The 27,633-nt window shown below is 39.1% G+C and overlaps 1 pseudogene; it reads right to left on the bottom strand.

The window, feature by feature from the left end:
* The window catches only part of LOC149182456 (transmembrane 9 superfamily member 7-like), a 128,602-nt pseudogene that overhangs the window by 82,445 nt on the left and 18,524 nt on the right, over positions 1 to 27,633 (bottom strand).

Genomic DNA, 27,633 nt, shown 5'->3' with positions numbered 1-27,633 from the left:
TCAAGCACCAAAACATGGAGAATAAAGGAACCACAAACAGAAAGATGTGGGATAGAATTTTATGCAGAGGGACAGGAAAATCTATGGTACATTGACAGTGGATGTTCGAAGCATATGACAGGTGATAAAGAAAAACTTGAGTCATATTCTGCTCTAGAAAAGGGAAAGAAAGTGTCTTTTGGAAATGATACTCCTGCAACTATAAAAGGAAAAGGCATTGCTCAGTTAAAAGAAAAGGTCAAGGCTGGAAATGTTTTGTATGTTGATGGATTGAAGCATAATCTTCTAAGTGTCAGCCAGATGTGTGATCAAAGAACCGAGGTTATATTCAGATCAAATGGATGTCTTGTTCGTGATCTTGATACAGGTAAAACAGTGATCAAAGGCAAAAGAACTCCAAATAATCAGTACATATTTGAAGAAGGACAACAACAATACTATCTGAGCAAGGATGATGAGCACTGGTTATGGCATCGGAGGTTGGGACATCTAAGCTTTTCACAAATAAGGAAAGCATGCAAATATCAGGCAGTTCACGATCTTCCAGATATCAAAATTCCTGACAACACCATATGCAAATCATGTCAGTTTGGAAAACAAACCAGAACTAACTTTCCAGAGAAAGAAGGATCAGCTAGCATGCCTCTTGAGCTAGTACATATAGATACATGCGGTCCTTTCAGGAAAAGAACACCTCGAGGAGAAGAATACTTGATATTATTCATTGACGATTTCTCCAGGTTTGTCTGGTTAGGACTTATGAAGCACAAAGATGAAGCATTCGAAAAATTCAAATCCTTCAAAGCCTTGGTTGAAAATGAATCAAGTAACAAAATTAAGTGCCTCAGATCCGACAGAGGTGGGGAATTTACCTCAAATGAATTTTTCGATTTCTGTGAAGAACATGGGATAAGAAGAGAATTCTCTATAGCTAGAACTTCTCAGCAAAATGGAGTTGTGGAAAGAATGAACATAACAATCCAACAAATGGCTCATGCTATGCTTGATGAGTCAGGAACTCCCGCAACTTTCTGGGGTGAAGCTGCACATGCTACGGTTGTTATTCTCAACAAAACAAATGTCCGGGTGAACAGCACTCAAACTCCTCATGAGCTCTGGAGTGGTAGGACTCCTTCGGTAAAGCACTTCAAAATCTTTGGGAGTAAATGCTATATCAAGAATACTGATGAGCATCTTGGCAAACTTGAACCTAGAGCAGATGAAGGCATTCTTCTTGGTTACTCTCCACATAGCAAAGCATACAAATGCTACAATAAAAGACTTGGAAAAATTGTTGACAGCATTGATGTAGTGGTTGATGAGAAGGGATACATTCCTAGGCAAGTACATCATGAAGACATCGAAGAAGATGAAGGCTACCCTCAACGACAGAATGATGAAGAAGAAGAACCTCAAGAAGAACCTCAAGAAGAACCAGAGGAGCAAACAAGAATAGAAGAAAAGACTCCATCCAGATATGTTCATAAGAATCATCCAAAATCTCAGATTATGGGTCAGAAAGAAGCAGGTGTACAAACAAGAAGAACAGTTGCAGAAGCTTCAAGCTATTTGGCATTACTCTCCTCTACTGAACCACAAAATGTGAAAGAGGCATGCAAAGATGAATGTTGGGTGAAAGCAATGGATGAAGAACTTGAGCAGATCGAAAAGAACAACACTTGGGAGCTAGTTCCTAGACCAAAAGATAAGAATGTTATCGGAACAAAATGGGTCTTCAAAAATAAATTGAATGAAAATGGAGAAGTAATTAGAAACAAAGCCAGACTTGTTTGTAAAGGGTATGCGCAGCAAGAAGGAATAGACTTTGAAGAAACCTTTGCTCCTGTTGCAAGACTTGAAGCCATCCGAATGTTCCTTGCTCTCTCAAGTTTTCAAAACTTCAAAGTATTTCAAATGGACGTGAAATCAGCCTTCTTGAATGGAGACTTGGAAGAAGAAGTATACATTGAGCAGCCAGATGGGTTCATCCTTGGAAATGATCCAAATCTTGTATGCAGATTGAAAAAGGCTCTCTATGGTCTCAAACAAGCTCCAATGGCTTGGTACTACCGTTTGGACAAATACCTTCATCAACAAGGTTTTTCAAAAGGATCAGCAAATAGCAATATTTATATAAAAGTTGAAAATGACAAATTGCTAATACTTGTTGTGTATGTAGATGACATTATTTTTGGCAGCAATGAAGAAGCTATGAGTCAAAGCTTTGCCTTGGTCATACAAAAAGAATTTGAAATGTCCTTGCTGGGAGAACTGACATATTTCCTTGGTTTGCAAATCCAACAAAAGAAAGGAGGAATCTTTTTATCTCAAACCAAGTATCTCAAACAGATTTTGAAAAAATATGGCATGGAAGATGCAAAACCAGTATGTACACCCATGGTCACAGGATGTAGCCTCAGTGCAAATGATGAATCTAGAGCAGTACATCAACCAACCTACAGATCTATGATTGGAAGTTTACTTTATTTGACAGGTACCCGACCGGACATCATGCATGCAGTTGGAATAGTTGGAAGATTTCAGGCAAATCCGAAGGAGACTCATCTTCAGGCAGTGAAGAGAATTTTCAAATATCTTCAAGGGACTCAAAATTATGGCTTATGGTATCCTAGAGATACAGATCTTACACTTCATGCTTATACAGATGCAGATTGGGCCGGAAGGGTGGATGACAGGAAAAGCACAAGTGATGGTGCCTTCTTTATGGGTTCCAGACTGGTATCTTGGTTCAGCAAGAAACAGAGTTCGATTGCCTTGTCTACAGCTGAAGCGGAATATGTTGCTGCTGCATCTTGTTGCACTCAACTCCTTTGGATGATGCAGACTTTGCAGGATTTTCAAATCACTTGTACACCACCTATCCCCATCTTATGTGATAACACAAGTGCAATCAGCATCTCAAAGAATCCTATCATGCATTCAAAAACCAAGCACATACCAATCAAGTATCATTTTCTCCGGGAACAAGTGCTTGAACAGAAAGTCAAATTGGAGTATGTTCCTTCTAAGGAACAAGTTTCTGATATTCTCACCAAACCATTGCCCAGGGAGACTTTTGAATACCTCAGCAAAAAGCTGGGGGTTGTTGATGCATCATCTTATTGAAACTCTTTTGTTTGATGGTTGTACGCATGGTTCATCTGGGGTATATGCGTACATGTGCTGGGTGGCTGATTGGTTGAAGATTGATGGTACAGGTTCAGGGAGCATATAATGCATTGTTGGCATTATGGAGGATGTACAGAAGGAGATCATGGAAGTAGCTGCAATATGTCTCTATCTCTTTCATGGTGGATTATGGTTCTTCGTTGCAGATCTGGTTCATATTCAGGGGGAGCATGTTCTTAGGGGGAGCATAACCCTTTGCCCTTGATGTCAAAGGGGGAGAATGAAGTAGTTTTTGAGGTTGCCATCAAGTCCAAAGGGGGAGATTGTTGGCATTATGTTTCTGGTACGGCTATATGTTACAGATGTTGTACTTGATGGCAACACCCGTGGCAAGGCTCTCAATATTGGCAAGGCTCTCAATATGTTGAAAATTAAGAAGTACGCAGGAGATCAGTTTAGAAGGTGCGTACCCGCAGGTACACCATGAAGGGAGCGCGGCCCGACTCGCAGGTCAGCTGTTCAGGAGGTGCGTACCCCCAGTGCACTCATTTCAAGGCAGAGAAAAGCACATGTGGGGTTTCTTATGTTTAACGTTTGGTATTTAGCCGACGGTATTTGTGTTACTATGGTTTTGGCTCGTGGTATTGATCCATGATTTTAGGAAGAGCTTGCCTATATAAAGCAAAGGAGATCACTTGACTAAGCATCTTTTGCAATTGAATATCTTAAGATCTGAAATATTGTGTTATGGTCTTAAAAGCTTGATCTATATGAAGTTGAAAGTGAATCTGTGAAGGGTGATCTCTCGAGCGCATGATCAGATCTGGGCATCTGAGCATCTGTGCCACTTTGGTGGACTGCCTATTTGGCCCTAATCAGAAGTACGCAGGTGTTTAACAGAAGATCTGCGTGGGTACGCAGAGCAGAAACAGGAGATCTACATGGGTACGCAGAGCAGAAACAGGAGATCTACGTGGGTACGCAGAGCAGAAACAGGAGAACTGCGTGGGTATGCAGAGCGACGAAGGTTCAGGTGTGTACGCACAGTAACTGTACGCGGCGCGATAGTATCTCTGGGCGCGTACTTTCAGCAATAGTACGCGGCGCAATAGTGTCTCTGGTTGCGTACCTGCAGTAACAGTAAGCAGCGTGGTTGAAGAAACAGTGCGTGGACACGCAGTACGGCAGAAGGGTCTCTGTAGGTATACGCAGGAGAGCAGAAGGTGAAGTGCGTACGCACGCAGACCAGAGAAAGAAGAACTGCGTATCTGTCTTAAGACATTTTGTTTGGCTGTATTTTTCTGTTGATAAGGTGTTCTGGGTTTGGTTCTATTATTGTTGATCTGATTACTACAGTTGACTGGGTGATTTTCTTATACTTGATGATCATTTGATGCTTTATGAAAAGTGGTCCTTGTAAGAAAAGAAGTAGGGGGTTGTAGCTCCCTTCCAGGAGAGACTGGAAAACGAGAGAGAGAGTTGTAGCTCTCTGCAGGTTGCAGCCTGCGTACTGGTAAAGGACTGCACCAGTACAAAAACATTGTAAAAGGAGTTTCTAATTTGAAAGAAGATAGAGACATATTGCAGCAGGTGGTTTTCACCCACATTGGTTTTCCACCTTACATCTTGTGTTCTTTGGTGTGACTATCTGTTTTCTTTGTTCATGCTCATCAATTTATGGTACTGACATGCAAAAATAATTCAAAGAACAAATAAGGAAGATTTATTTGATAATACTGATTCACCCCCCCTCTCAGTATTATTTCCAACATGTATTTCTTCTTCATGGCCTCCGTGATGGCCAAATCGCTGCTCTTCCCCTCCAAGATGTCTTTGTGGTCCTCTCCTTTACATGGGAGCCCAGTAATGCAATGGATTAAGTGGTCCGTGTTGGGGATGGGCTCCTCCAACCAAAAGCACCCACCATGCACCAGGCAGGGCAGCTGCCTGAAGACGAAGATCGTTACTGGGGTGCGATGGAAATGAGGCACCCAGAGTAGGTTTAATAACCCTGACTTTTCCACTCCACATAACCACTTTCGCGGCTCCAATTCTATAACCCCCGTTGCAGTGTTCTGCTTGGGCTTCATGAGCTACACGGTCTCTAGGTGAGGGAATTTCTCGTGGTCAACGAGATCCCAATCTTCAAAATTCAAGTTTGGAACCATCCCAGGTGCATGCCCTCAAAGATGATGGCATCTAGGAGGAGTGGAGTCTGGAGAGAGCTCTTTCTCTCATTAATGTCCTTGGGCACTTTTGCCTTCCCCTTCTATGGGGGGATATATGTAGGCAGTTTTGTTGGAGGGTGCGCAGGCTTGGCTTCTGCCTCAATTCCCTCGTCCTTGTCTTCTTCAATTATGAGGTATTCCAGGTCTTCTTCCTCCTCGTCGGTTTCTAGGTTAACTGCTTTTCTTTTTTCCTCCATCGTCAGTCTAGTGTGCAGCGGGTTTCGCTGGTACACACGTACCGAAATCATTAGTTGTTTATATTTCTTTGGCCTCAATGTGCATGGCGATTTAGGGATTTCCACAACAATCCCAGTGCCTCGAGGGGCATCTTCCATAGTCAGGGCCTATGCGGACTCTATGGCAATCATCTCTACAATTTCCCTGGCTTCCTCAGATGCTACCATCTTGCTCATCCAGAAATCTCTTAGTTGCTCAATCAGGGGCTCAATCAATGCTCTACATAGGGAAAACAGGTCTCGGCTCAAAATACGTGGGGCATACAATAGCTCAATTCTCAAATGACCAAGTGTTGTTTGCTGGGCAACCCTTTTTAATTTATAGCGTCTTTTGAATTTGAATTCGACTGCTCCCCCCAAAATCCGGTTCATTAATGCTCCCTTGGTAGCAGATTTTCCCAAATCTCACCCATAAAGCGCATATTAAATGCCTTCCGGCCACTTCATTTGGTCTTAAGTAAAGCATCCCATCGTGAATAGTGACTACAATGGTCACTTTCCAGCCAACCCGCACGGCAGCGCAACCCCCCTTGCGCGGTCGCGGACCTTGTGACCCTGTACTCCTGCGTGCAGCTCCAACATCATGCAGCTCTCGACAGAGTAGTTTATAGTCTCGTTCCTTCTTTCAACTGCCTAGAGTGCTAAAACTGTACTTCACACGGCTAGTCAGGTGGTCGTGCCACCTGTATAGGGTTTCAACCGGTCATCCCTCACTTTTCCTGGAAAGCATCCACCTTTTATTGTTACTGGCTGCATCATGCATTTTATCATCTGTAGTGCGCCACCATGGGTGATTCGTTTAGTAATATGTGGTTCAAGCCAAGGCATCATGTTGATCAAATCTCGGTGATAGTCCCCAAATTCGTCAACGTGATCGTGCGTACCCTGTTTTATCACCCTGGTTTTCTTATCGAGAAATTATTTCTTTATTTCGTCCTCAAGCTTCTTGACTTCCGCTTCCACCAAAGCACTTTTCTCCCTTAATCACACCCTTTCTTACATAAGTTCTTGGAGCCTAAGATCACCTTGTCAGATTTCTTCCTCAGGTCCCAAGCTTTCCACTCCGTTCAGCTACGTGAGCCTTCTTCCAAGGTTCCACGAGCCGTCGTATCTACCAGTGTTGCTATGCATGAACTAGGCATTTTATATTCTATGGGGATTACAACATTCATGCCATACTCCAGCCTCGAAGGCCTTTGATCCATCAATCTCTTTCACGTGGTCCTATAAGCCATGTTATCACCCCAAGAAACTCTCCTAGGTTGTAGCTCGGAGATGCTCGGGACATTACAAATTCAACTTAATGTTGCAAATGGATGAATGGAAGGAATGATGCTTGTTCAAGCCAGATAACCACTCCTACTTTTCTTGACTCCAGACATGCGTGAACACCCCCAGACTACAAGGCTTTAGACCACCAATTACTCACAGTTTAAGGATTGGGTGAATATGGAGAATACTGACCACACCAGCAGATGCACAAGACCTTGTGATGGCCAGCTGCAACCAGTAAAGAGGTCTGCAAATCTAATTCCCTAATGCACAGACAGGATGACAACTCTCTGGCATTAAGTGAAAAGAAACCTGAATAACACATTCACTAATACATACAAGATTTTAACACAGAGGTAGGATGACAGCTCCTCTAATGCTAAACATCAAGAGTTCAAGAAAACTTCATAACAGGCACAACCTAGAACATAATAGAAATGGAAAGTGAGCAATTAATAGAAAAAGAAGCTTGTATTTGCTAAAAATGAAGATGAGATGCTGCAAGTATCAAAGTAGTTATGGTTTCCAGAAGTTGAACCTTACATCAAAACAACAACCATCAACTTTGATTACATTTGCTTTCTGGGTATATATAGAGTTTCATTACAAAGGCACTCGGCCATTCTAGATATGGAGGGGTCATAATTTACCACCAACTGCTTTAACTGCGTGATGGAGTTTCTAGTGCGATCGCTTGCTGTAGCGGATGAATTTGATCCTTTCCTATGCTTTGCTATACTCTCGGGCAGGTGGAGTGTCGTATAGGATGAAATCCCATACCTGTTGAATGAAGTTATCTGCTCGAGCCTTATCCTTCTTCTTCTCGGGCATACAATCTGTTGAATGTGGTTGTTGAGGAGGAAATGCACCAGGTACTAGTAGATGGTCGTCTTCGTCCTTCGGGCGCACGGAATGGTCAGGGCAAGTGGACTGCATGGCGAATGTACAAGCAGGACAGAGGAGGGAAATCAGCCGTCGGATCAAGCAGATAGACAGCGTGGATCGCTCGGCGGGGACTATTGGGAAAGCAGGGCGGAATGAACATGGGCCGTTGGATCTCGAATGGGCAGATCCAACAGTCATCGGGTGGAGGAGACACACGGGAGTTAACAAGCGAGAATAGCGGTTTCAACAGTAAGTGGTATTGATCACACCAGCGTTGGGGGTTGGGTGGTAAAGGTACAACGGCGTGTGATACCACTCAGAGGGTGATGCGTGGTGGCGAGGAAAGGACGAAAACCACCCTCCATTGCGTGTTAACATGCTATCACTTCGCGGGCGCGGGGAGAGCGAATGCCATCCAATTGCGTCAGAGATGATTGGACAGTGGGGTTTAAATCATGCAGATTTTGTTGGATGTGATAGGGAAACGTTGGATCGGGGGTGGCGGAGAGCAATGGTTGAGGTCACGGCAGTGGTAGTTTGTGAAGGCACGTAGTTATATGGGGTATAGGTTTCAGCACTCGGGGCTTAAGAGCGAGGGCGCTTTATATGATTTTTAACCAAAAAGCATGACAAATGGAGATGGCAGGAGGGTGAGAGAAGTAATAGAGAAGGGGAGGGAAACCGTTTATATCCTTCTTCGAGCGCAACTAGGGGCCAAGTTTGCTTCCAACCTTTAGAACATTGATGTTATATAGCAGAGCTAACAAGCCCATAGAACTGCTGGTACGCTCAGGTCCCAATCAGTCTGCTACGCATCATATACCTTGTTCAATTCTTCACTTACTTCGTTAAAGGCTTCTACGTGGATAACCTCTGGCACACTCATTCCTTCCATACTCCATTGTTCCAACTGGAGGGGTCGTTCATGCAATTGCCTCGACCGCACATGCTTACTGACCGTGTCTCCTAACACGAAGTCTGTGTGCAACAGAGCAGGTATTTTAAAATATGCCTGTATCCATCTAGACAGGTGTGCGTGTGGATCATTCCGTCCAAAAATCTTGTCTGTTAATCACATTTGAGGCTTCCCAAACCGTATGCGCATCATTCTCCTACATTTGCTCTAGTCCTCAAAACTTCCTTGGTGCATACCGCACCACCTCGCAGGCATAGCGCATAGCACCCATTTCAAAGCTTCAAAACGTTGTTGTTCCGACACCTCTCTTGTGAATCTGTTCAGGAAAGAATCTACCTCACTTAACCCATCATACGTAGGTAGATCCCTTACCTCTGTCGATACGCAACACAATGATCTCATCATCATGTTACAGTTCAACGTGGTTACCTCGTGTAACCGGTTCTACCATCACTCTATCTCCTTGTCAAAATCTGAGGTATAGGAGCTTTCATGCTCCCATGAGATTCGTCCATCCGTGGTGGGATTCACCCAGTCTTTCTCTTGCATGGTTATCTTCTAGATGCAATCCAAGTTGTCGTCGCTTTCATAGTCGAGCACTGGCTCCGTGTAGCGCTATCCTTCTGCAGGGTCCAAAGATACAACTATGCGCAGAGACTTTTTCTCAAAAATCATCTTGTGCTTATGCAGATTTATCACCCCATTCATGTTAGTGTCCAAATCTATCCCTAATAGCACAGGGTACAGATTTCTATCATCAACAATCTCTATCACTTCAAAATCTATCAACGCGCTTTCTCCTTCAATGTCCACGGTGATTCCCTGCAATATTCCCATAGTTAGGATATTTTTCTAGTTCGCCATCCGTAGTTGGATAGGAAACCATTGCAATGTAGTCCTTCCCATGTGCTCCCATGTATGCCTCAGAAAAACGTTCGCGCCCGATCCTAGGTCCAAAATCACTTGGTCCATCTCATATTCCCTAATCTGCACAGTCAACCTTGTTATCACCTAGATTAAACTTTAGGCTGAAGGAAGGCAATGCCAGGGTAACCACAAACCACGCTTAGGAAAGTAGCTACTAGGCCAGGAGAGGGCTCTCTTCGTAAGGATATTAGCCAAGATGACTGGATCAAGAAAATGATATTAGGTTAGGTATAGTAACACAAGGTTTGATTTGCTTTTGAAGGGTTTTGCTGGATTAGGAGGAGTCAGACAGTTTGTGCAAGGAAATTAGGTCAAAATTGCAGGGTTTCGATGGGGCAAGGTAGGCACAAGGCTCAAAACTCTAGGGTTTGATGGGTGAGGTGCTTCAAGACATCTGAGGAGCTAGAAAGAGCATGTGAGCAACATGGATTCTTCCTAAACTGAAGAAAACACATACTGTGAATACTTTCCCAAAATAAAGCATAAGTATTATGGGTTCTACCTATCAACTTGAAAACATAAAGAGTATGAAATGATGAAATGGAGTCAAAAATACATTTTAACACATGAAAACATAAGAAAAACTAAAATATCATACCACATGGATCCCAAAGAAATAGCTGAAAATTTTCATTAATCTCCTGCTAACACTGATACAAAATGGTGTCTACTCAAAGCATGAGCATCCAGCTAAGTCCAACCCTTTACAATGAGAAAGAAGAAGAATATATAGACATTTATTCAACCTCCTCCCAACCTTAGGGGTCAAATTCCTAAGGATGAGGAACTAATCCATCAAAAACTGAACAAGAAACTGGAATCTAGGCAACCTAACAACTTGCCTCTAAAAGGGAGGAAACTAATTCATTTGTCCTCAAGATGATTTTTAATCTAATGAATCTACCTCCTAGTAACTATTATCCATCCTATTTACATGCCTAGTTACCATTTACATCAGTAAAACACCATCCATGAGAGGAAACTCAAAATCACAATCAAGGCACAGTGAAATGGAGACCCAACACAATTTTTTGTCCTATGCGCGGTGCCCAAGCTCTATGCGCAGCACGTTTTGCAAGACCATTTTGGAGGTCTTCCCAGTGTCCAAATTGGGCTCAAGATATCTCATCGGAAAGCTCTTCAAGTCTGCTTTCTATAACATCTTTAATTGTTTCATTTGAATTTCATTGACCCCTAACAAACTGATTCTCCCAAGATTGCTTCTGTGTGTCCAAAAGAGGGCAGAAAGGTCATTTTTAGGGTGTTTTTTGACCTTTTTGTTGACTAGTTCTACTCTAAAAGCTTAGCAAATGCACAAGGTGCATGTACTCATCATTGGGAATCTAAAAATGCTGACCATTTCCTCATTGAAGGTCCCTAGGAAAAGTGCATAGAGCCAAAATTTTTGTGTCAAAAACTACCAAATTCTTAAAAAGGCAAATTTTCTTCAAAACTTGCTCAAAATTTGTGGAAAACACCACCATTAAGTATCTTGGTTAGCCAAGGAATATTCAGCAAGCAACCTAAGCCTATCGCCCTCCTTTTTTCATTTGAGTGCTTGTTTTAGCCTTGTCTTCATTTGCTTGACCCTTATGTTGCAAATCTTCTTTCGGGTCATGTAATGGCGAGACAAATGCCTAATGATTCGATTGTCCCTATTGGCCTTTTGTAGAAGATTCTCCAAATGCAAGTTGACTCTATCAAGCCAAGTTTCTCTATCCTTCTCAATTTCCTTCTCAATTCTTTGCTTTGCAGTCAAGGTAACTGGTGTTTCTTCCTCCTGCATTACTAACTTGCCCTTGTCACTTTGCCTCTTTGCTTTGATAAGTTCCAACTCCATGAGGACTTGTTTGTCACTTAGCTTCTTGTTCTCTAGCTCAAGGTATGAAATCACATACTTAGCTCTCGCCAACTTTTCCATCAGTGCTTGGATCTATGCATATTTTTCCCTTATGGTTATGTTTTTGTTTGTTGCCTCATCTTCAGCCTTCAACTCAACTACCTCAATGCCATGATGGATGTGTGGCTGTTCTGGTTCATAATCTTCCATCAAATCAAATTCCCTTTCCTCCTCATCATCAAGGCTTTCCTCCAGCATCTTTTCCTTCCCTTTATGCAGCTGTTGCACCTGTTGTACCTGTTGTGTCGATGAAGAAGGCAAATCCCCTTACGCATTTTGTGGAGCAAGCATTTGTGTACGAGCTTATGAAGAAGGCAAGGCCCCTTCCACATTAAGTGGAGTAAACACTTGCCTGTTTGCTACAAAAAATTTTCTAGCCCCTCTCTGACATTTCTTGTAGGCTTCTGGCTCCTCAACAGCTTTAGTCTCTTTAACCTTCTCATCTTTGTTTACTTTGGCACTGCTGGCAGGCATTTTTGCTTCTTGAGGCACCGGTGGACGAATCTGAGGACCATTGAAGATGTCATTGGCGATAAATGTATCCCAAGAGATATTGAGGAGGTTGAGATGATGTAGTACACTCATCTTAATCAAGGAATAGTGATAGATACTACACATCTGCTGGGGGTAAGGCTTTTTCTATACAATGTAGGCCATCTTCTTAATGTTCCTGAATAAGAAATACGGGATGTTCAACATTTTCACTTGTGAAATGCATAAGAAGCCTAATGTGATAGGTGTACAATCTAGAAAATCTACCCTCACATGTAAAATACTTCATAATGATCCTCATCATAGGGGCATACTTGTCTTCAAGGAACCTGAGAGGAAAGGTCTTCTTCGTTTCATTTCTATACCTAGATTTGATGTATGGCTCATAGTAGTGCTCATCCAAATCTTGTGCCTTATACCATTTTTCCCCCACATTTGGAATCCTTGTAGCATCAGCAATGATGGAGGATGAAACTATAAATTTCACCCCAGCAAGAGTTACCTTGTTATCACGGAGATCGGCTACAAAAATCTTGGTCAGCTAAGGATGACGTTGAACTCTTTCCACCTCCTCACAAAACTCATAACACCCTAGATTCTTGAAATAAGAGGTAGTCATATGAGAAGCTTGTAACTCTCTGATGTTTGATGGTTCCTCTTTGATGATTCTGGCTCCCTTATGTGGTTTTCTCTGATGCTGAGATTCATCTCCCAAATGTTCACTACCACTGTTTTCCTCCTCCTCATAATCTCTATCCTCTTTGTCCATGTTTTTTGAATTTTGAAGCTTTGTAACCCTAGGGAAGGTAATCAAAGAGTGAGTTATGGTGAATAGGGATAGGGAAAGGGGAGATGAGCTTATGCAATGTATGATAGAATATATATGATATGAGAATGAGAAGGAGGATATTTTTTCTTTGGTAGGGGCTATTTAGTAAATAGGGTTTTAGAATTTTGTTTTGGGGATTAGGGTATAAGGGATAATTGGAGGGATTTGTATGAGGGAATTAGGGTATGAGGGATAGGTGAAGGGATTTATAGGCAATATAGGGTTTGAAATTTGAAATAGAAAATTAACTTAAAAATTATGAACTTAATGCCAGGAGGATAGCTCAAGGATTGAAATTACTTGTTTAGAAGTCCTAGATGGCAAAAAACACGATTTGGATAGTTGGGATGATGTTTTGGCGCTCACTGGTCCTATGCACAGCGTTCTGGCTCTATGCACAATGCTGTTAAAGTTTGCACTGGAGAAAATACCCTATGCGTAGTGCTCCATCCCTATGAGTAGCGCTCTGGCCTCTGTGCGCAACACCTCCTCAAACTGCTTTGTGCGCAGTGCCTCCTACCCTATGCACAACGCCTCTTCTCTATTCAGCAACCAACTAGATTTAACTCCCCTCTCTCCTTCAATGCTCTTCCTTCTCTTTGCCAAATGAATGTGATGAATTTGGAAAAGGAATTTGACATCTTATATAGAGGTTGATTTTGATTTTTCTTTAAAAAAACCCACTTTCTAATGTTTTGGAACTTTTTCTTTGTCTTGAAATCTCTATTTATTGCTTTTCCTTCTTTGTCTCTTTTTAGGTGGATGATGCTCTGATTGAATTGATTTCTTCAATGGTTTCATTTGCTTGTAGCAAGGAGAAATTCTTAGGATAGCTAGGAATGCTTATTACACAGAATGACTTAACGTACATCAAGAAATATAAATCAACAAAAATACTATGTCTTCATCTCAAAAGCATGGTTTTTGAGATGAAAATTACATTAGTGACACAAGATCTTTGCACAATAGCCATGACTTACTAGAAATCATTCTTTGTTTATTGGTCATCTTCATACTTTTGCTGCCCTTTATTTACACTTGAAACCATGCTTCTGACCTTGGAAATGAACCCTAAGACCTAATGAAAACACAACTGCCTTGACCCTAAAAACATCATAATTGAAACATGGAGATGGGTTAGCAAATATACCTTATGAGGGATATTTTGATTTTCTGAGAAGAAGACAACCATCAGGGGATCATTTTGACATGACCTAATGGAATGATCCAAAAATTCAATATGAGACACCTAAAATGAAAATGTAAAGAGTAGATTTGATCCCTGATGGAAGTATGCAGATACTAACACTAACAAACCTCATTTATCTTCCTACCCTTATCGCATGCTTTCCAACCTTCTGGACTACGCGCGGTTCTCCTAGTGTGGTCCCAACACATCTATTTATGAGTTCCTGCAATCCCTTTACAACCTTGATGTCACGCAGCAGCTTCATCCATGTTTCCAAGGAAATCGTGAGCACCGATGGGTCCATTTATAGCTCCAATCTATCTTTTCTTCCTAAAGTGGAGGCATCAGCGAAGCTCTTCCTTTCTTGCATGAAGGTTTCCTTAGTGTGCTCCAAATCAAAATCTGGTCTTTCATTGGAGCTTTGTGAACCCAAGTACTATCTTTAGGTTGCTTGCCTTTGTCATCCCTAGTCGTAATTCCACTTCGAAGCACAATGTTCACATTAGGGTCTTCCTCACGTGGCTCATACCTCATCATTTGTAGGTTTTGAGTCAGGGGAGGTTGGAGCGCTCCCTTGTCGCACAGCCTTGCTATTAGTGTGGGACAATCCTCCATCTCATGATCAAACAATGTACAATACAAGCATGATGGACACGTCAGATTCATACAATCACGAGCATAGTGCCCTGGCCCTCTGCAATTGTAACATATCCGCTGTCCATGACCTCTTCCAGGTCCTCCTTCACCTCAGCCTCGTTCGTGCCCCTGAATTCTGGTTTGCGCCATCCCTGCGTTCTGGTCAAGGGGCTGCGTTTTGGCCTGAACTCTGTAGGTGGGAGTCCTATCCATCATCATCTCATAGCTTCTACAGGTGTGCTCATCATGTCCTACTGACCTACAGAAATTATAGAACAAATGTTGCGAACTATGTGTGTACTTATGCAATAAATGGAAGTTGTTTATAGCATGCTTTCCCCCTATTTGACAAATTTTGCACCATAATGCAGGCACCATGCTAGGTCTTGCTTGGTCCTCCAATCTTAATGGCAGTGGTTCTTTTCATGACCCTAACCCTTACATTTAACACACCATACCTCGTTGCGTACTTCAAGGCGAGCTGTCCTGTCTTGTTTCAGGCTCTGCATCTCAAGGCACAATTTTTTCAACTACGTGTGGATTTACTGAAATCCCAAGTTAGGATCCTGTATCGGGGTCTCATGTAGTCTCATCGCGATCTCCAAGGCCTCAGCCTGAGTTGTTAGCCTCTGTTGTGACAGCACATTCCTTAAATGTGGCATTAGTGATGCTACAAACCATTCGTGGTGTTGTCCATCCATCAAAGTCATGTTAGCTTCGTGAATTGTACACTTCAGTATCTGATCCAAATCCCAAGGAGTCTCACCTGTTAGTATTGTGATCTCTTTGAACCCAATGATTGACTACGCCTCTGACTTCGGTTTGCTAAATTATCTATTTAGTGCAGTTTGGATGTCTGCGATCCCTGCATTTGGATTGTCATTAGAATGCTTAATGTACCAGGGCAGTGCGCGATCCTGCAGAGCACTGACCAATGTTTCTTTCTTTATATTGTCATCCATGACTCCCTACGCTTCCAATACAGCCTTTATCATGAACCAAAACTGGTTCGGATCTTCATTTCCTACTCCCTTGAACACTGGCAACTTTATCGCACTTGCCATATTGGTTTGCGGTGGTGGTAGAGGTGGTATGGGCGATGATGGGGGTGAATATGGTGACACTGGCGGTGGTGTGGGTAGGGGTGGTATACGTGGAACCCTCTGCCTTATCAAATTGATCACACTTCTTGGTGAGACCTTCGCGAGCTCTTCCTCGTTCCCTCGCGGAGGTGAAATCAAGGGGCTAGTTTCTAGCTCTGCACTACCTTTGTTTTTATAAATTATCCCACTTTGTGTAGCCCCAAACATCAATGTATTCACATAACCCACTTTTCACACAGTAGAATTTTAATCCAAGTGTTCAAAGACTTAACGTACTTACCTTGCAGTCCTTTGAGGAAGCATCGCTATAGCTGACTGAAGTATCCACCGCGAATTCAGTAATGAATCCTCCTATAATTCGATCGAACCAGTCATCAACAGCACGTGCAAACTTATCCTCTGATGCTTCCAATTTGCGCACCAATTCTGGAGTCCACACAATAGGTCTGTCGAGTTTGCACCTTCCTTGGTTATTTTCTAGCTTCGTGATCCACTTGTATAGCTCAGTAGGGAAAGACACGAAGAAATTTTTGTGGATCCTTGTGTATAGGTAGCAGTCTAGCCACTCTTCTTTTGATGGTCACGAATTCCTGTTCTCCTGCGCCACAAACTCGTGAATCTTCTTATCCAACCAATCTTCAATTTCTTTCTTAGTTGGATTCCAGTGATATGACATTAGACATCTCTATGCAGATCACGGTCCCGACAACGGAACCATTTGTTGGCTTGTAGGGGCCTAACCTAGGTTCAAAGTTAATTAGTGAAACAAATCCCTATACTACTGGCCCTTTCGACAACAGTTCGCAGAGCGGGACTGAGGTCTCACCCAAAGTAGTATGGGGGGTGTTGGAGCCAAGTTTCCACACCCTTGAGATGTCTGAGGGGTTGATTTGGTCTAACTGAGAGTCTCTTCACACAGGTTACTTCGCATACTTCCCCAGCCTTCGCGTCCTAATATATTCACCTTTGCGCAATCCTAACCAGGGGCTGTGGGGCTTTCGTGCTGTTGGAGCAGCAATCTGCACTGTTTCCCTAAGTCACACCTGAGATCTTTACCTATCTTCTTATAACATTTAGTTATCTTCGCATAAACAGATACCTTGTATTATATTTAGATATTCAACACATTCATATGAGTTCACGTAGCAAATAAACAGTAAACTTGCAATTCATACCCAATAATACATAAAACAAGAAAATATACATAGAAATATGGTAAAACTTCTCTTTTATTAATTCTTCCCATGGTTATAGACTCGACCTACCCTGCGCACTCAGCTGCATGGGTTTCGCACTCAACTGCAGACTACTAGGCCTCTGTGCACTCAACTGCAGAGCCTTCTCCTACTCTACGACCCAAAGACATGATTTACACTTAGACTCAATGCTTCTTCAATTTATTAGATTCATCATGCTTCATTTCCCTCTCTACACTTAGAGCCTCGCTCTATCTATACAATCACATTGGCGCCGACCATGGTTAGATCTTTCAAACCGACATTACATTATGAAAACAAGGGTGGAAAACCCTATGACTCCATTATTACTTCACACTCTGTGCCCATAATTCGCGGAGTCTTTACGATGGACTTAGTCAAAACTTGGGCTTTAAGCCCCAAACCATGCCTTGGGTGGGATTCCACGCCCAACATGGTCCAATCCACAATGGTTGGAACTTAGTGTATTTACCTTTGTCTTCATGGGGTTTATCCCATTTCGGACCTAGGTCACCCACATCAAAGCTCTTTGTCCATGTATATTTTTTGTAAAACCAACACTTTATAGGGTTATGATGCAGTCTTTGGCTTTGATCCTCTCTTCCTCGAGTTTGAGTAAAGTATCTATCCTGTTTTAAACTAGTAGGAAAGGTTTTCATTGTAACTCATGGGGAGCTGCAAGGCTGGGAGATTCAAGTTCCATGGCAAGGTAGCTTCTTTACCGTACACTAGAAAGTATGACGAGGTTTTTAGATAAGGATTTGGAGTTACATGTTCGACCCAAAGAGCTTTAGTCAACGAAGTATGCTAGTTTTTCTGTTGAGAGAAAATCATCTTTCTAATTATGTGAATAGATTTTTAGTTGTTGATTCAGCGAAGACCATTTCCATGGGGATAATAATTAGATGCATGTTTTACAACAATCCCATTTTCCAATGCAAATTCATAAATTCTTAACGATGAAAAATATGTTGCATTATCAAAGACTAGTGATGTAGGAATGCCAATCCTGGTTATGATGTTCCAAATTAAAAAGTGAATGACTTCCTTGTCATTTACTTGTCTAAGAGGAACTTCCTCTTCTCACCAAGTAAAGTAATATGTAGCTTTGAGGATATATTAGTGTTGCTTCGATGAGTGTGGGAAAATCTCTCCAATAACATCAAGGCCCCACTGTTGGAATGGTTCTTCGACTCCTACTAGGAGCAGTGGGGTGACTAACCTCTGATCAAGACCAATACATTTTTGACAAGCTTAGCACTTGTGGACATAGGTAGCACATATTTGAAAAGAGTGGGCCAATAATAATTGGCCCTTGTAACTTTGTGTGTTGTAGTGTCGCCCGCATAGTGGCCACCTTTCAGTCCATCGTGTAAATCTTTGAGTAGATTTTCCATATCTTGGGGCTCAAGGTACCTTAACATGACTTTGTTGCAATGCTTCCAAAAAACACTCCATGGACCAATTGATATGATAGATCCTTTAAACAAATTTTCATTTGTTGTTTGTTCAGTAAGTGCGAGGGCAAGATGCCATTCTCCAAAAACTATGGTAGATTTGCGTACCAATGCATTATGGATGTGGAATGTGGAACGTGATCAATATTGTACATTTCTATTTCCTACTCCCATCCTAAAGGTCTTGTTTGGAAGCATCCCTTGCTTCGATTGCTAGTTTGTATAGGGATTGACCCTTTATAGTATGAACTGGCTTGAACTCCAAATCGTATTCTTGAAGACATGTCACCTAGTTGGCCCTTTTCTCATCTAACACTTGTTGTACAAGAAGTGTACTTACTGTTGGGTGAGGTATGAATATAGTTGTATGTGCTTTAAGTAAATATTGCCTAAAATGATTCAAACATAGTTATCGATCAAACAAGAAAATTACTGACTACTTGTTTTTTTGAGGTAGCAAAAAAATCACCCAATTTTAAAGAGTGTTTATTGAGAATACACATTTTTTTTGGAGCATATTTTTGACACTTTAAGTATCAAATATGAACATTTTTCTTTAAATGTTAGTGATTTTCATCTTGGTAAAAAAAAAATAAAAAAAAATTAAAAACATGACAAAAAAAATAAAATATAAAAAAATAGAATTAACTGATAAAAACTAAAAATTTAGACAAAAAATAAAATAAAAATTATCAAAAAATAAATAAATAAAAATATTTGAAAAAACACATAATTTAAGAAAAAGAATTTTAAAAGTTAATATTAACATCAAAAACAATTTCTTTTTAAAGTTAAAAAAAAAAACAGAAATTAAAAATTAAAAAAAACCACACAATTAAATATATCTATCTATATATATATATATATATATATATATATATATATATATAATTAAAATTATATTAAAAAAAAAAAAAAAAACTTTCCCCGAGCGGCCTAGGTCAATTCTCGGAATCAAACTAGGCCGCCCATGGCACAATTTTTGTGCCCTGGGCAGCCTAGGTCCATTCCGGGAATCGAATTGCCACTCAACCTTGGCCACCCAGGATCACAGAGCCTCAAGCTTGGATCAGGTGGGGCTTTGCAGCACCACCCCGCTTAGCCCCGAGGCCCTGCAGCCCTTCGCAGCCATGGTCGGCACAACACCGCCCCACCCAGGTCCGAGGCCCCATGACCCTAGATGGCAAGTCAATTCCCATAATCAACCTAGGCTGCTTGGTGCAAAAAAGTTATGTCGTGGGCGGCCTACGTCAATTCCAGTAATCGACCTAGGCTGCCCAGGGCAAAAATGTTTTAAACTTATCTTTTTATTTAAAATTTTTCATATTTTTGTTATTTGTTATTTTTTTCCCAATTGTGTGGTTTTTTAATTTTATTTTTTTTTGTAACTTTAAAAAAAATATTTTTGATGTTTCATTTTTATTTTTAATTAGTTAATTAAATATATATATATATATATATCTTAAATTCTGTGCCTTTTTTTTTCACAAATTAATTTTTTTTGTTTACATTTTTTGTTTTTGTTTGTTTGTTTTTTTTTTCCTTTTTTTTATATATATTTTTTTATATTTGATTTTTTTTGGGTCATGTTTTATATATTTTTTTATGTTTTATTACTTGTCATTATTCTTTAAAAAGAAATTATGTTTTTTTTTTGTTTGTTTTTTTCAATGCTTGAGTTTTTGTTTTCTTTTGTATTTTTCTTTTTTATTTATTTATTATTTAAAAAAAAATTGCAGGAACCGTGTCGATGCTCGAATAGCAACCCGATCCCATTATGTGCAATTTGTTAGCTAATTTTAAAGTTTTAGATATAATGAATCAAGATTTCGCTCATAGTGTGTCAATTTACATGGTTGGTCTTTAAATTTTCATTACAATGGATCGAGTTCACCTACACTGCGTGTGAATTTGATGGCTGATTTTTAAATTTTTGTTGCAATGTCTGATGTTGACTTGATTTTTAAATTTTTGTTGCAATATCTGATGTTGACTTTGATTTTTAAATTTTTGTTGCAATGTATCAAGTTGTCTCAGGATAAGATTTTAAAATCGCTATACATTTAGCATTTGAAAAAGAAATTACTCTTGGTATCATGACTCTTTCATTCACATGTTCATTTTTAAAGTTTTTTTAGTCATAAAATTTTTCCATAATGTCATGCTTCAAATATTTTGAAAACTTAAGGTTTTTTGTAGTCATAATCTTTGATTTTAATTCCATGGTTGAGAAATTGTCAATATTTTAATGTTTTTGTAAGTCATGATATTTTATCTTTAATGCTATGGTTGAAAACAGTTATAAGTATTTTTTTCTTTAGCACCATGACTGAAAATTGTTGGAATTTTATCTTTTTCAAAAACGTGATATTTTATAATTTAATATCATGCCTAAAAATCATTGGAATTTAAGGTTTTTCAAAGTCATGATATTTTATCTTTAATGTCATGCTTGAAAATAATTGGAACTTTAAAGTTTTTCAAAGTCATGGTATCTTATCTCTAATGTCATTATTAGAAAATGTTGAAATTTTTCCACGAAAAAAAGAAAGACGTTATTCTAGAATAAACACTTTTTATTTTTAGGGTGTCTTTTGCACAAAGAATTTGGTTTTTACTGTCATTTTTAAAACATGTTGAAAATTTACCCAAAAAAAAAAAAAAAATTGGTATTCTAACATAAACACTTTTTGTTTTTAGCGTATTTTTTCATGTTTTTTTGGGTTTTTTTGCTAGAGTTCTCATTTTGAGGTAATAGTTCTCATTTGATTAGTAACTTTGTTTTCACTTCCTTGTATACTACATATCTTGTTTATCAATGGCATGGTAATTTAATTTTGGCCTTTTATCCTAGTGCTCATAAACAAAATAGGTTGCTCATTTCCTTCATTACCCCTCTGAGTCAACACACCCATAATTGACAAATCGAAAGAAAATTTATAAAGCAGGAAATCTTTGCCATAATCTGGACCGAATAGTGCAGGTGCGTCAATGATAACCTGTTTGATCTGAGTGAAAGCCTCTTTCTCCCATTTTTCCCACTTGTATACTACATATTTCTTGATCATCTCCTGTATAAGCTTTACTATCTGAGCATAGTCAAAGACGCTTTTTCTGAGGAAATTGATTTCCCTAAGAAACACTGCATGGATTACTTGTTCACCAAAAATGGGATCTGTGTGATAGCCTTGACCCTCTTGGGATCAATCTTGATTCCACTCTTTTCTATGATGTGCCCTAGTAGAATCCCTTCGGACACACCAAAGATGCTCTTCTTGGGATTCAGGGAAATCCCATACTTCTGACACCACTTGAATATTTGTTTTAGATGACATACATGATCCGACCTTTTCTTTGAAAACACAGTAACATCATCTAAATAAACAACAACGCTTTGGCCTATAAGGCCATGAAAGGCGATGTCCATCTCTCTCTGAAAAGTTGCATCGACATTGATTAATTCAAATAATGTTCCCCATTTATTCCATAATGTAGTCTTCAATTTGTCTGGTTCCACTACTAGCACTTGATTATAGCCTGAGAATCCATATAGTAGCGAAAAAATTTCAGACCCATATATTATCTGGAGTATCTGCTCCATGGATGGCATTGTAGAGTTATCTTTCTCAAAAGCTTGTTTAAGATTTCGAAAATCAACACATAAACATATTTCAACAAACTTCTTTCTTACTAGGATCAAGTTGGAAATCCACGTGGAATGTCTAACTTTGAAAATGATTCGGGAATCCAACAACTTTCTGAATTCCTTCTAAAAGAGGGGTTTCAGTGTTGGATGGACTTTCCATAGTTTCCACTGGAACGGTTTCACCCCTTCTTTTATAGGAATTACATGTTCGATTATAGGAGTGACATAAGTCTTCAAATCATTGTATGTCCATGTGAACATATTTCGATACCACTTGAATAGGTTAAAACACGCTTGTCGTTCTGGCAAGGAACAAGAGGTACTGAGGTTCACATACTTCGGATCATGTGGGGTTCCAAGGTTGACTTTTTCAGATGCAAGCTTTGAACTCTGAGTCTTTTTGTTATTAGGTCCTCTGAATTGGTTCTGCAAGTCATATAATTTCTCCAAGGAAACCATGCCTTTTGGCATAGTGCTTCCTTTTAGTGCTTGGGTTGCTTCTTACAAAGCCTTCTCATGCTCATCCTCCTCCATGACAGCATCTTTGAATACATCGACATTTTCCATAAAGTGTAGTCGCTATTGGTTTTCATTGAAAATGAGTAAATTAGTAACATTGTCAAGTATAGATTTTTTATATAAAATTTCAATATAGAAACCATTTTTCAATGGCAACATGTTAGCAACAACATTTTCTAGTGTATCTACTACCGCATTTCTAACTCTAGGAACAAAAATAATATTCAAATCTTTAAAATAATTTATCAAACACCATACCTCTTGTTCGTAGTTTTTGAGATGAGGTGAAACAAAATGTATAGTATCTCGTACCTGGCAAGTGACTACCTCTAAGTCATCAATTATCTTTAGGAACTCTACCTTCACGTCTATATATTTCTTCAATCTAAGTACAAGTGCTTCATATTCTACGGTATTATCAGTGAACTCAAACTCCAAACAAAATGAAAGTATGTGTTTCTTGTTATGTGGGTCTGTAAGTACAAAACCAGATCCAAAACCATCCTACATCTTAGAACCATCACAATAAAGAGTCCAAAAATTGTTAACTACTAAGTTGTTTCCTGTATTATTATTCCTACTAATACTTTGGATATTATGCTAATCTATATTACACAGTTCATTTGCACCAGCTGGAAAAGGAAGGATTTCAAGCTATGTGTCTAGTGGGATAGGTGATGGTTGTGCAAGGTACCACCCAAGGTCGGTTTCTAAAAAGAAATTACTGAAAATTAGATTTACAAAAGCAATAGACTCATTTTTCCCTTCGAAAGGTGTAACAATGTTTTTCAAGAAAGGATATTATTCCACTTGGATTTGGTTTTTCTTGCCCCTGTACGAAAGCCATAAATGTGGCCAATCAGTGGAAAAATACCTCTATAGTTTGCTTGACCAGTCTCTGCTTAGCAATACACCGTAGGCTTCTGGGATGTCCACAATCACTATGTTTATGCATTGTCAAACTCAGCGATTGGATGATAAGCGAATACGAACATTTTTGAGTTCACCAATAGCTTGAACAACATATTTTTCTAGCTAAATAATATGTGCATCAATGTTATCCCATTTGGCATTAATTTTCTTGGCAATAAATAATGGCATTATGTTTACAGATGCACCAGAATCAACTAAAAAATGTGAACATTGTAATTGAAAATTTCAACCGTTAATAGAAACAAATTGAAAAGATTATTAGCTTCTAATGTTAAAGCATTAACAATTGATTTCATGGGACTAGAAGAATTACCCGATACCTTGTGGGAATAAGAATCATTATCACTTGATGAGGACTGGGAAAGTGCTTCGACAAGAAGTTCTCGCTAGCTTGCTATCCTTGTAAGCTCAAAGATCAAAATATTTGTGTGAGATTTCTTCATATCTTCCACTATGTTATAGTCTAGTGTAACAGGTGTTCTCGAAGTGTCTGGAGGAGTGACTTTTTTTGACACATCCAGAGTGGTAATCTTGCTTTTACTATTGACAAAAGTGTTCTTTGTTGTGGCAGCATCTCCAGACTTGTTCTGAGCTTGGCTGGCGAGTGGTGTTTTTTTTCTTAACAAATTTTCCTTTGACTTTTCCCTCGTTATTTCTTGTTTAGGAACATGCCCTTAAATTATTAACTTATATCAGTTGTTTTGTTTCTGAGCCAAGGCCTCAGTTAGTGGTGGTTCTTCAACATTTTTCTTCTCAATATTGAAAACACAACTAAAATTATTTACAACGGGTCTGAAACCCGTAGTTTCTTCAGTCGCAGTAGATTCTTCATTTTCTTCCATTTTCTCAATTTACTCATATGAAGGTATTGAGTCGACAATGTGCACAACTAGAGTGTTCATTCTATGATTCCACTATAGGCATGTCTTTTTCGAGTGGTATTCTTGACGAAAAGAGCAATATTAGTCCATGCCCATGCTTTCAATATTTAACACGACATTCGAGCTATGTGCAAACTTAGTTGGCTAACTGCTACTATTTTCATTGTTTCTAACCCTTCTCAGGAAGTTAAATTTTGAGGGCTTGCTGCTCACAGTGGTCTCGCTTGTCCTTTGTTTTAATTCTTCCAACTCATTGGATAAATTCTTGATAGTTTGGTTTAAGCTTTCAAGATAAATAGATTTTTTATCCTTGGCCTCATTTGAAGATTCCTAAGACCTTCTTCCTGTCTCCTTTGAGTCTTTAGATGATTCATCATCAATGATGACTCCAGTTGCACGCAAGTCCTTCTCAACAACAACAATTTCAAAAAAAAAAATCCAAAGTTTCTTTTGTTGCTCTCTTTACAAATTGTGAAATACTTGTGGGCAAAGAAGAAGTGTAGTAATCGATTATGATGGAGGCATGAGGTATTTTATATGGGGGAAATTGGTTCAATATCCGATTGAAACTTTAATTAAAATCCTTGACCTTTTCTTTCCCCCCCATATTCATATTCCCTAACTCCTTTAATAACATGGCTAAGGTTTTGTCATCAACAAACTTTTCCAGGAAAAACCTTTTAAACCCCTTCCAATTCTGAATTGAATTTGTAGGAAGACTATGATACCAAGTAGCTTCTCTACCATCTAAGGTACAAGGAAAGTTCCTACATGCCACATCATTGTAACGTACGTCGAGCATCTAAAAGTGTAGATAGAAGTTATCGAGATGTTCTTCCACTTTGATCGACTTGTTAGGGTCATATTTCATTAAAAAAAAAATCGGGTGTCTTGGAATTGATGGGCCTCCAAATTAGACATAAATTAAAGCCCATTTGACCATACTTAAACACATTAAACCTCTCTTTTTGCATTAGATAACGTATTTTTTATTTTTTATTTTATGGATAGTTGCATATTTGTGCCTAATATTATTTATTTTTGTAGAATATTGTGAGAATATTGGGCAGATTATGGAGATTTGGAGGAGGAGATAATTTAGGGACCTAATCCCTACTACAGGAGGGTAAATATTAGATAATAAATCAACAAGATATTCTGAAATTATTGCACAGAATATGGAGTTCCAATGATTGAGAAAATGTAGGAATGTGTTCCTGCCATTTAATGTAGATTCCTAGTGTTGTGAACGAAATCCACTATTTGAGGGATTTTGGAGGGGAAATATTCCTCCTCTCATGCAGAATGCTTCCTAATAATTTTTTATAAGTACCAAGTCGAGTTTGCCTCTAGGGGATGGTTTCTCTTAGTCTTCTTGTGGAGAGAACTCGTATTTTTGCAGCTCCATTGTCATTTCTTGTAGGGATGTGATTATATCAATGGAAATAATGAAGATTGGTGTCATGTTAAGCTTTTGAATATTGTTTTCCTTCATAGTAATCTGATTTTCCTTGGGCTTGGCCATCCAAAGAGCCTCAGAGCCCTTTTGTATCATTTACTTTTCTTCCTCTCACTTGTTATTCACATGCATATCTTGTTCTTGTTTTTTTCTATTTCTGCATTTAGTATTGATGATTTATTGGTGTAGGATTGGGTTAAATGGTTGAAGTAAGTTATTTTGCAGGATAAAAGGCATAATTTCATCCCTGGAACAACTTTGGAAGGTCATAGTAATCATTGAGCTACTTGGATTAGTTTGCTTATTCCAAAATCTAAATTTCAGGAAGTCCCTTTGTGGCAAATAGTTATAAATTTATGCTATTTATTAGAACATACTAATGAGATTCAATCAAGTTGATTCCACTTGAATTATATTAAAAAAAAAAAAAAAAAAAAAAAAAAAAAAAAAAAAAAATCTACTTAATAAAAAAATTTACCCCATTGCATTTTCACTTGATTAGGTTAGGCGTTTGATATATTTACTAACTCACTAGTTCTCGAATTTCTAGATTTTAGACTAGTAACTTTCTGCGACTTTTTAGCATGGGTTAACAAGGGTATTTTTGAGTGATTCCACTTGGAATGGAGACCTAAGACATCTTATACAATAAAAAATTTTGTCCTATCCAATTTGGATTTGATTTTCTTGGTCATTCGGTGAATTATAACTTCTTGTAGCAACTTGCAGTTTCCTTAGCACTCTTCCAGCATGTATATACTTGCCCAGATTTGCTCAAAAAGATTGGTTTTTGTCCCTTAGGTTTGAATCATGACCCCTAGTCTCTAAATCAATGGTTGAGGAGGAATAAAGACCACTTAGTACTTTTCTTTTTACCCATGAAAAGCATCTCAGTGATTTGGGTTAATGGACAAATTTATGAATTGGATAATACAATAATGATTGTCTTGATTGCCACATCCAAGGAACTTTGTCAATGGATCTAAAAATATTTGAAATTTAATGATTGAAATTTAGTTCCTAATATTTACTTTATGAAATTAGAATAAGATTTTTTTCCTTGTATTTTCTTTCCTACAATAGGTTAAGGTTTCCATTTCAAGCATTTCCAATCTGTAATTAGTTTAGGATTTGATTTCATTACATTCACTCCATTACATCATGACAATGAAGGAAGGACACATAGTATGCTTCACATATAGTTCTGGTACCTCTTAAGTTTGTATGAACCCCAAGTTGATAATTAAAGTTGGTAGCCTTGGGAGTTGCAACATTCTTGTTGCAATACCGAGGCTCATCACTTTTTGGCGGCACTGCCGGGGAGGTGTCAAAGTATGCATTATTTTCTTCCCTAGTTGATTCATTTATTTTTACTTTTTGCAAAAACAAAAAATTTTGATTCGACATTTTTCATTTCAAGAACAAAAAATTGCATTGCATTAGCATTTTTATGAAAAAAAATTCCCCAACACCAACCCCCCCATTTGATCACATGGTGCAGTAAGAACCACATCGCCATTCATTTTTGCGGGTAGAAGAAAAAGAGGTGAAAGATAAGGTAGAAGAAATGGATGGAGATTATGTCATTGAAGAAGATCCTCTTGGATTTACCATTCAAGATACTGATGTTAGTGTGCACACGGAGAAAATACCTCCATCATTTCTTCCAAACTTTCATGGTATAAGGCCAGAGGATCCATAAACCTTTCTCTTTGAATTTGAAATTGTTTGTAGATCTTATAGTTACTTGTTAAACACTCAAAAATTGAGACTTCTTCC

Source organism: Pinus tabuliformis, chromosome 3_2 (genome assembly GCF_031772625.1).
Source record: "Pinus tabuliformis cultivar Carrire ecotype Pingquan chromosome 3_2, CPIR1, whole genome shotgun sequence".
Taxonomy (NCBI): domain Eukaryota; kingdom Viridiplantae; phylum Streptophyta; class Pinopsida; order Pinales; family Pinaceae; genus Pinus; species Pinus tabuliformis.
The sequence above is the reverse complement of the archived record's forward strand: the minus strand, read 5'-3'. Positions and strand labels throughout refer to the sequence as shown.